The sequence below is a fragment of the Rhagoletis pomonella genome, unplaced genomic scaffold (genome assembly GCF_013731165.1).
Source record: "Rhagoletis pomonella isolate Grant_MI unplaced genomic scaffold, Rhpom_1.0 Rhpom_scaffold_00001, whole genome shotgun sequence".
Classification (NCBI taxonomy): Eukaryota; Metazoa; Arthropoda; class Insecta; order Diptera; family Tephritidae; genus Rhagoletis; species Rhagoletis pomonella.
Genome location: NW_023458555.1, coordinates 110,557,250 through 110,568,210, shown reverse-complemented (window position 1 = coordinate 110,568,210; position 10,961 = coordinate 110,557,250).

The following is a 10,961-nucleotide window of genomic DNA, read 5'->3' as shown; positions in this document are numbered from 1 at the left end:
TGTGTGTTGCTTGACTGGCTGTTGTGCGGTGTCGTATTGCTTGTGTGGGCTAAATTTCTTGTTGAACATTTAGTCCTCACAGTACTGAATTTACGAACGAATTATTGACAAATATCTGTAAACTAATGAACATAGACAAAGTAACATCAACACCATACCATCATGAAACTTTAGGTACAGTTGAAAGAAACCATAGAGTTTTAAATGACTTCTTAATGACAATGGACGGGAAGGATAACTGGGATGAACTATTACCATACTACACATACTCGTACAACACCACTCCACATAGCACGACTCACTATACACCATTTGAATTAGTGTATGGTAAATTATGCTCTTTACCTTGTGAAATTATTAAAAGCAAAGAATCATTCTACAATTTAGACAATTATATAAATGAATTCAAAATTAAACTAAGATATGCACATAATCAAGCACAAGAAAATTTGCTAAAAAATAAACAACATAACTCCAATACACAAAAATATATTAACAAACCAAAATTTAAAACAGGAGACTACGTATATTTAAAATTAGGAAATAAGAAAAAATTAGATAAACCTTTTAAAGGTCCTTTTAAAATTATATCACAAAACGGATCTAACAGTACTATAATTATGGACAATGTAGAAAAAGAAGTACACAATAATAATTTGATAAAAGCTAGAAATATGCAAGCGTATATAAGAATATGTAAAACTATAATATAAAAATAATTTTGTCAATTATGATTACAAAATAATTTTTTTTATAGGGTAAGGGTGTTGTGTGTCTACAAATAATTAGTAAGTAAGGTCAGTAATGTAAACACACATGTGACTGCAATATTATATAATAAGAATGCAAGCAAAAAAGAGTTATGGCTCATATATATGTCACAAATTAGGCAAAGCGTTAGCGGCAACTTGCTTTGTAGAAACGATCAAATTGCAGCTTGCACATGTGGGTCACTTTTGTGAAGACATTTGTAATGTTGTATTTTCTAAGCGTTAGCGGCCACTTGCTTTGTCGAAACGATCATATTGCAGCTTGCACATGTGGGTCACTTTTGTGAAGACATTTGTAATGTTGTATTTTCTGAAGACGATGAACTCTGTAGAGCAACTGTGAAACGATTGGTTTCACAATTGATATTTCTCAATATATGAGAAGTCAATATAAATTGAATTAGAGTAAAAGAAAAGCAATGAGACTTTACCACAAGAACATTTAGAAAATGCAAAACTACAAAAAAAAAAATATAATAAATTATGATTGGTCACAATATGAAAATATTGGAAAAGTAACTGAAAAGTGGGAGTGTCTTAGATTTAAGGAGAAATGTAAAATTTATTATAAAAGCAGTATTTGTGCACTGAAATAAACAGACTTGTTTTGAATCAAGAATCGGCAGCATTGCCTCGTTTTTCTAACTTGTCTCATCAATAAAAAATAGGCCTTGAGGCCATCATCCTTTTAGCGTGGCTCGCTTAAAAGCCAAAAGTCAAAAATACTAAAAAGGGAAATGAATCAAAAACCAAACTTAACACTTCAATTCCAGGGTGGGCAAGGAACGGATCTTTGGAACCACCGTCGGAAAATTGAGCCTCTACGACGAAACGTCTGACAACGGATTGAGGCTGATCGACTTCGCCGGGGCCCGAAACATGGTAGTATGCAGTACTAGGTTCAAGCATAAAAAGATCTATCAAGCTACGTGGCTGTCTCCGGATCGAAAAACGAGAAACCAAATCGATCGTGTGGTGATAGACGGAAGGCACGCTTGCAGTGTTTTAGACGTACGCACTCTCCGATGCCCAAACTTCGACTCGGACCACTATCTTGTTGCAGCCAAGATACGCACCCGCTTCTGTGCAGAAAAAAATGTGCGCCCAAATATGCAAGGAAAGCTTAACGTCGAAAAGCTGCAATCATAACAGACAGCCAGCGCTTTCGCTACTCGACTCTCACACCTGCTCTCAGAGAGTACTCTTCAACAAACCGACATATGCGAGCAGTGGAACCACATTTCCCGCTCATTAAGTACCGCCGCCGAAGAAGTAGTCGGATTTCAGCGAGCCCGAAAGAACAACTGGTACGATGAGGAGTGTCAGGAAGCTGCAGAGAAAAAAGATGCCGCCTACAGGGCCACGCTGCGATCGGGCGCAACGCGCGCTATGTGGTACCGCTATAGGGATCTGAAGAGGGAAGCGAGACGTATTTGCCGCAACAAGAAGAGAGAGGCCGAAATACGTGAGTGCGAAGAGCTTGAAATGCTGGCCGACAGGAGGAATGCCCGAAAATTTTACCAGAGAGATAGGCGACTTGCGCAAGGTTTAAAGACCGGGGCGTACTCCTGTAAGAACAATAATGGCGACCTAGTAACTGATGTCCAGAGCGTACTTAAATTATGGAGGCAACACTTTTCCGCCCTACTAAATGGTAGCAGCAAGGAAAGTTGTGGAGAAGAAGAACCCGCAGTCAATGTTGACGGAGTCGACGTTCCACCACCTGACTATGACGAGGTACGTATAGCAATAACGCGGTAGAAAAGCAACAAAGCCGCTGGAGCTGACAGCCTGCCAGCTGAGCTATACAAGTACGGCGGCGAGGAGTTGATAAGGTGCATGCATCAACTCTTGTGCAGAATATGGTCAGATGAACGCATGCCCGACGACTGGAATTTAAGTGTGCTCTGCCCAATCTACAAGAAAGGCGACCCCGCCATTCGCGCCAACTACCGCGGGATCAGCCTTCTAAGCATAGGTTACAAGGTCTTATCGAGTGTATTGTGTGAAATACTGAATCCCACCGTCAATGAACTGATTGGGCCTTATCAGTGTGGCTTTAGACCAGGCAAATCCACCATAGACCAGGTATTCACAATACGCCAAATCTTGGAAAAGACCCGCGAGAAAAGGATCGGCACTCACCACCTATTTGTCGACTTTAAAGCCGCTTTTGACAGCACTAAAAGGAGTTGCCTATACGCCGCTATGTCTGAATTTGGCATCCCCTCAAAACTCATACGGCTGTGTAAAATGACGTTGAGCAATACCACCAGCTCCGTCAGAATCGGAAAAGACCTCTCCGAGCCGTTCGCCACAAAACGGGGTTTCAGACAGGGCGACCCCCTGTCATGTGACTTCTTTAATCTGATGTTGGAGAAGATAATAAGAGCTGCAGAACTGAACCGCTCAGGAACAATTTACTACAAGAGCGTGAAATTGCTGGCTTATGCCGATGACATCGACATCATCGGTAACAAAAACCGCGAAGTCTGTTCTGCCTTTTCCAAGTTGGATAGGGAAGCAAAGCGCATGGGTCTGGTGGTAAACGAGGACAAGACGAAGTATCTCCTGTCATCAAACAAACAGTCAGCACATTCGCGCCTTGGCACCCACGTCACTGTTGACAGTTACAATTTTGAGAAAGTAGAGAATTTCGTTTACTTGGGAACCAGCATTAACTCCGATAATAATGTCAGCATAGAAATCCAACGTAGAATCACTCTTGCCAACAAGTGCTACTTTGGACTGAGTAGGCAATTCAGGAGTAAAGTCCTCTCTCGACGTACGAAAACCGCGCTCTATAAGTCACTCATCATGCCCGTGCTGGTATATGGCGCAGAAGCATGGACAATGACAACATCAGATGAGGCGGCTCTTGGAGTGTTTGAGAGAAAGATTTTGCGGAAGAATTACGGGCCTTTACGCGTTGGCGACGGCGAGTACCGCAGACGATGGAACGATGAGCTGTATGAGCTTTACAACGATATGGACATAGTGCAGCGAATTAAAATACAGCGGCTCCGCTAGCTTGGTCATGTCGTTCGAATGGACACCGACGCTCCAGCTCTGAATGTATTCAACTCGGAACCCGCTGGTGGTAGCAGAGGAAGAGGGAGGCCCCCACTGCGATGGAAAGATCAGGTGGAGAAGGACTTGGCTTCACTTGGCGTTTCCAATTGGCGTCAGTTGGCACAGAGGAGAAATGACTGGCGTGCTTTGCTGAACTCGGCCAAAATCGCTTAGGCGGTTACAGCGCCAAAAAAGAAGAAGAAGAAGAATGGCTCTTTCACACATCCATTGATTTCTCGCATAATTTTCCGTAAGATTATAAAAGACTTTTGTTTTAAGCTCCCCTACAGTTTCAGCAATGGTGGCTGTTGAAGCAAGATGAACTTCGCCTTCAGTGTCGGTTTGTAAATCACCGTTTCCAAGTTTCAACAAATTAGATGCGAATTTATTCCACAATCGATCCCCATATACATTGGCTCTCATATTTGTACACAGCTTGAATTGTGTCACGCTTTGCCACAGATGTGATGATTTTAAACAGGCCTTTATTTCATCCGCTCGTGTACCTCTAGGAATTATAGGCAATGTTTGTCTAAAGTCGCCTGCCAAAACCAATGTTTTACCGCCCATTATTTTCTTGTTGCTGCAAATATCCTGTAGTGTTCGGTCTAAGGCCTCTAAAGCAGCTTTATGAGCCATAGTGCATTCATCCCAGACGATAATCTGGCATCGCTTTAGGATTTCTGATAAGTCCGTTCCTTTGCCTATATTGCATGTAGGTGTTTCTTGTGCTGCTAAGTTTAGGGGAAGCTTGAATGTAGCATGGGCTGTTCTTCCTCCTGGCAGAAGAGTTGCCGCAATGCCAGAAGACGCTACGGCGAGTGCAATTTGCTTGTTTTTTCTAATTTGAGCCAATAACTTTCTTATAACGAATGTTTTACCTGTGCCACCTGGTGCATTAAGAAATAAGATTTTACTTGCATTATTTACAACGCTATTCATAACTGCTTCAAATACTGCTCGTTGCTCGGGTAGAAACTTATAAATTTTCGTCTCAGTTTCTTCGATTAAAGATTCGACATCACAGCAAAGTTCTCGCGTTACTTCACGGCTCAAGTTATCAATAGTACTCCTCTGAAGTCCATACGTTGGAAGCTCATTTCCCCCTAGAGATAATAGTTTATCTTCAATGGCAGCAAGTGCTAAACTGTATATATTGTTATCATATGTTATTTCATGACTTTGATTTTGAATCTGAGCAAGGTGCAGAAAGTCTTCGGATAGATTGTCCTTATGATTTTGCCACAGTGCAAGTGGATTTTAAATATTCCACATATGGATTAGCATTGCAAATAAGTTTCTTAGACTTTTTGGGGAATTTGACATCGATGCTTCTGTCATAGTTACTTGCCAATGTGCATCGTCTTCAAGAAGTCCACGGAGCAAACACGCTCCTCTATAAGTTTGACAGACAGTACCATTCACTGTTTTTAATCTTTCGAATGAGGTTGGCCCCTTTACTTCTAAAAGAAGTATTCTCAAAAAAAAACATTCTTGCTGACTGGGATGGACAGTATAAATTCTTGCCAAAGTGCTGTCTTTAAAAATATCTGGTTGTCCTTCTAGACAACTTCCCCGTTTTTGTTTGTTATTTTTCCAAGTATAATAACTTGGCACCTCAGAATAAATCAATGTTCTGGCGAATAAATCCGTTTGGCAAAGTTGGAAAAATGCCGTAAGCGTTGTATTTCTTGGAGCGATAACTTGCTCTAAAATATTTTGTTCAGTAAAGTATATTCTTTGGCCATTTTCTAAATGGACACTGAGCTGTTGAATCGCAGGATGTCGCTCGTGGATAGGGAAACCCAAAATTCGCCAAAAAGCTTCACTGCTGCTTATGTATCTTCCACATTGGTAGGTGGTTACTTCATCGTTTAAATTTTGATTTTGAAGAGCGTGCATCGTAGCATCGGAACCTTTATTTACGTACTTGCAAACGAATTTTATAGATTTTATAGAATTACAAAATTCTACATTTATATGAGCCTCAAAAGCTTTTGAAAGTAGTGGACAATAAGCAACTATCCATCTATTGTCAATATCAACCTCGATACCATTGTTGACTGTGATTTTCGTATACACTCCACCATGCCCTGGTTTTCTCCTTTTTGTAAAGTGGATAACCATCTATTCCAGTTTGCGTTTCATTTACAAACTGTCTCGGATATCTCTTGATTCCCATAAGTCCTCACATAGGTCATGGCATCTTGGGTCCGTTCATGCATGTATCTAAATATATACATATATGTAGTATTTTTAGTTTTGAGTAAGCAAAAAGTTGCATACAAACATACACTGGGTCATAGATTACGGATCTGTATAACGTTTTTTTTAGATCAGATAATTTTTCTTCAATACTTTCATTTTAAGTTTACATTGTGAATTAAAAATATCAAACTTTGATAGGGCAGAAATTTAAAAATAATATGGTGTTTGTAAATTTTTGTTATTAAAGCCTTTTATAAAAAAATTAAGCTACCAATGAAAAAAACAATGGATAAATAAAAAAGTTGTGAATTGAGAAATGAAATTTCGCCATAATCGTATATGGCGTATGAGTAACATTCTTTCCTCCTCATACATATTTCAAACAAAAAAATCAATGCGCATTTTCATTTGTCCACTCAAAACTTTTATTTATCCCTAAGTTTTCAGTCATTCTGCTACTCTTATTTCATAAATCCTGAAATAAAAACTTTTTTTACTAAACCGAAATACTCAGTAAATAACAGTTATTTTTAGCTCTTGTTTAATTCCTCAAAAACTAAAAGTAATTTTCGATTTGTAAGAATAAGATTGAAATTTGATACAAAATTAATTCAGACTGCCGTTATAATAATCATTATACATTTCACATACCTTGGACTTCCTGTGAAACTGGATGGTAGAATACATATTTTTCGCACATCAGTTATTTCGGTGTTTTCATTACTAACGCTGTCCTTGAGATGTATGTATGAATCAACGCGTAATTGTGTGTTTTTATGTACAAAGGCGCTCTGCTTCCACCTTTGCATACCTATCAGCAGCATACTGTTGAAATAAGTCTTGACATCGGTGTAAATCAGAGGTGGGCACTCACACTATCACACACATGCGCTTGTGTGCGAAGCAGCGAAGTTTTGCTCAACAGTCAGTGCTCGGACTCCACCACATTTGTGGATAGATAACACTTTTTTTGCTAAATTACATTTGTAGTACTTCTACTACCGTAAGCTAAAAAACACTCGGATCTTGAAACCGGGCACCGAAATTGCGCATATGGAAACTGTGCATTTAGACATTATTTCGGTTTCTACCGAAACTGGGCATGTATGCTTTATTTCGGTTTTTGCCAAATGCATTATTTCGGCTTTCAACCGAAACTGTGCATGTATGCATTACTTCGGGTTTTTCATATGCGTTATTTCGGTTTTCAACCGAATCTGTGCATGCATGCATTATTTCGGTTTTTGTTATATGCATTATTTCGGTTTTCAACCGAAACTATGCATGTATGCATACCTTCGTCTTTCACATATGCATTATTTCGGGTTTCATCCGAAACTGTGCATGTATGCTTTATTTCAGTTTTTGCCATATGCATTATTTCAGTTTTCTAACGAAAGTGTGCATATGGATAATTTCGTTTTTTCTAATATGAATTATTTACTTCTACTTAGTAAGGGTTTTAATCCCTAAGCGCGGCTGAAAGCCGCCTACGCAGAGAGAAACTCTTCGCAAAAATACTTCCGCTCTTTTCCGGCAACACAGAAAGGAGAATTCTACTTAGTAAGGGTTATGATCCCTAAACGGGGCCGAAGGCCGCCTACGCAGAAAGAAGTTCTGCGCAAAAATACTTCCGGCCCCCTTCTCCGGCAACACAGAAAGGAGAATTCTACTTAGTAAGGGTTATAAACCCTAAGCGCGGCCGAAGGCCACCTACGCAGAAAGAAGTTCTGCGCAAAAATACTTCCGGCCACCTTTTCCGGCAACACAGAAAGGAGAGTTCTACTTAGTAAGGGTTATAATCCCTAAGCGCGGCCGAAGGCCGCCTACGCAGAGAGAAGTTCTGCGCAAAAATACTTCCGACCTTCTTTTCAGGCAACACAGAAAGGAGAATTCTACTTAGTAAGGGTTATAATCCCTAAGCGCGGCCGAAGGCCACCTACGCAGAAAGAAGTTCTGCGCAAAAATACTTCCGGCCCCCTTTTCCGGCAACACAGAAAGGAGAGTTCCACTTAGTAAGGGTTATAATCCCTAAGCGCGGCCGAAGGCCGCCTACTCAGAAAGAAGTTCGTTTTCATGTATGCACTCTTTCGGTTTTTGTCATATACATTACTTCGGTTTTGAGTCAAAACTGTGCATGTATGCATTACTTCGGTTTTTGTCATATGCATTATTTCGGTTTTGAACCGAAGCTGTGCATGTATGCATTACTTCGTTTTTCTCATATGCGTTATTTCGGTTTTCAAACGAAAATGTGCATGTATGCATTATTTCGGTTTTTTCATATGCATTATTTCGGTTTTCCAAGGAAAGAGTGCATATGCTTAATTTCGGTTTTTCTAATATGCATTATTGCGGTTTTCAACCGAAACTGTGCATATATGCATTATTTCGGTTTTTTTCATATGCATTATTTCGGTTTTCAACCGAAACTGTCCATATATGCATTATTTCGGTTTTTTTCATATGCGTTATTTCGTATGCACAGTTTCCATATGCACAATTTCAGGGTGCCTCTTGAAACTTCTTTTTTTTAATTTGTTCATTTGAGCATTAATGAATGGGCATTTTCTACAACAAAAAACAACATTGCTTGCTGCGAAGTCGACACATGTATGATATGATGGTCTTCGTGCGTCTTATGATAATTGACGATTGACTGATGCTTTGCTAGCACTTCGGCAAAGCAAATCAAATCAGTTGCTGCTGAGACTTCACTGCGCAACTATTCGAATAATACACACATAAATGTTTTGGGAGGAATAGGAAATACATTTTTTTGCATAGAAAACATGGATTGGTGTGCGCAATGCGTGATTTGCTATCGCGTTATGAGTCGCAATGTTATGTCTTGTTTAAAAAGACATTACAAACTGTGTCATAGTCATTTTGAAAAGGTGAAAGATGCTAATCGAGCACTGAATCTTTTAGAATTAAAAGCAGCGTTCTTTGTTAAGTTTATTGTTGGTGGAAGTAATATACATCAACACGAAAATTATCAATGTCTATTAGAAAATGATTCTCTATCTGAAAATGATATATCATTTCTATAAAAAGCATCTTATTCTGTCGCTTTGGCTTTTTATTTAGAATTTATAGAAAAGCTTTAGGTATGCAGTTTTATAACCCATTAAAATTTAGTGGCTCAAAGTGCAAATTTCAAGCGCTAAGAAATCGCGTTGATTTTTAATGATTAGCGATTTCTTTTATACGGAAGAAAATGTCCAGCACCGTCAGCAAAAAAAATAGATAAACATTAAATAAACAAAAAATATAAATAGCCAAATTGGTCAAAATGTCACTTAACTTAATCAGCTGACCATAAGTGCATATACATACCATATTTATACATTTATTTATTTGAATCTACCACATTGATTTGGAATGTACCACAATTTTTCATGCTTCTTTACCACTAAGAAAACTTTGCGTCCGAACACTCTCAACAGCAACTGATTTGATTTGCTTTGCCGAAATACCAGCGAAGCATCAGTCAATCGTCAATTCTCGTAAGACGGATGAAGACGATGATGGTATACATGTGTCGACGTCGCAGCAAGCAGCATTTTGAAGCCAATTACATGTGTTTGGAAAATCAAAAAATGCCCGCCTCTGGTGTAAATGATTGAAGTAGTTATCTCTGACCATAAAAGTGTAGGCGTAGAAATCCATACATGACACTGTTTTGTTCCCTTGTGTTTGGGATATTCCAAAGTCATAGCCATCTTCGCCATATACGCATATTAATGGATATTGAAGAGGATCGTATGATCGGTGTGTTTCTGTGATTCTTTGTATACTATTGTCGCGAAGTTTTATAACGACATCTCTTTTCCCACAATCTTGATTATTCATTACTATAGCCACTTCATTGCAGGTTGGTATGTTAAAACGACTACGATGTTCCCCGGCAGGCCGCTTATCCGCGTGTATCACCAACTTTAAATCAGGTGAATTAGACATTTCCATAGCACATTTGAAGCTTCTAACGTAGTTGTTAGTGATGTGCACCATTTCTTGCAATTGGATTGTAATGCTACGCTCTATCGCATTTAAATACGTGCAACTCAGTTCAAAATATATTTGCAGAAACTGAGGTTTTTGGTTACCCTCCGGTTGAAGCGATCCAATGCTGTGGTAAACTTGACCTTGTACTTTAAATGTCGGCATAAAACCACCTTCGTAAACAATATTTGCCCCCAAATGATGTTATTTGAAATGCCGAGTTATAGTTCCGAATACATTTTAGAAACGCTTTTGATTCGGAAGTGGTCCCTAGCAGTAACGTGTTTCATGGGTTCGGTGTTTCTTGCTGCATTAGACTGCAAGCGGGCGCGGCATTCTTCCCCAGTCTCTTCAGCTCTTTGACGCTTTTCCCTGAGTGCTTTTAATGAATGTGCCAATATATCTCTTCGCTTCCTCGGAGGCATGTTCAAGCAACCGTTTGTGAAAATGTTTGAGTATTTAAGTCAAAATATATACGGAAATCTTTATATCACTGTTTTGAGTATCTAAGGTCATGTGAAAAATAATAGGTACACGATTTTTTGACAGTTATAGATATATATCTTAACGCTTTTAATTCTTTTATGAAAACGAAAAACGAAAACTACATGCGTCTAAATTTCAAACTTTGTAGAAAAATTTACACAACAAACTTTTTCAGACTTTTTAAAGAAATTCTAAGTATGCAGTTTTATAGCCCATAAAATTCTATCTTAACAAAATACAAATTTTAAGTGGCAATGAATTCGCATTTATTTTTGATATTTTATTTATATTTTATTTTTGAGATTTTATGCCGATGGAGTTATTATTTTCTACCATACAAAAAAAAAAATTCTCAAACATACATACATACTTTGTATGGAAGTGGGTGATACCGTCAGCAAAAAAAGATATAAAAAATCA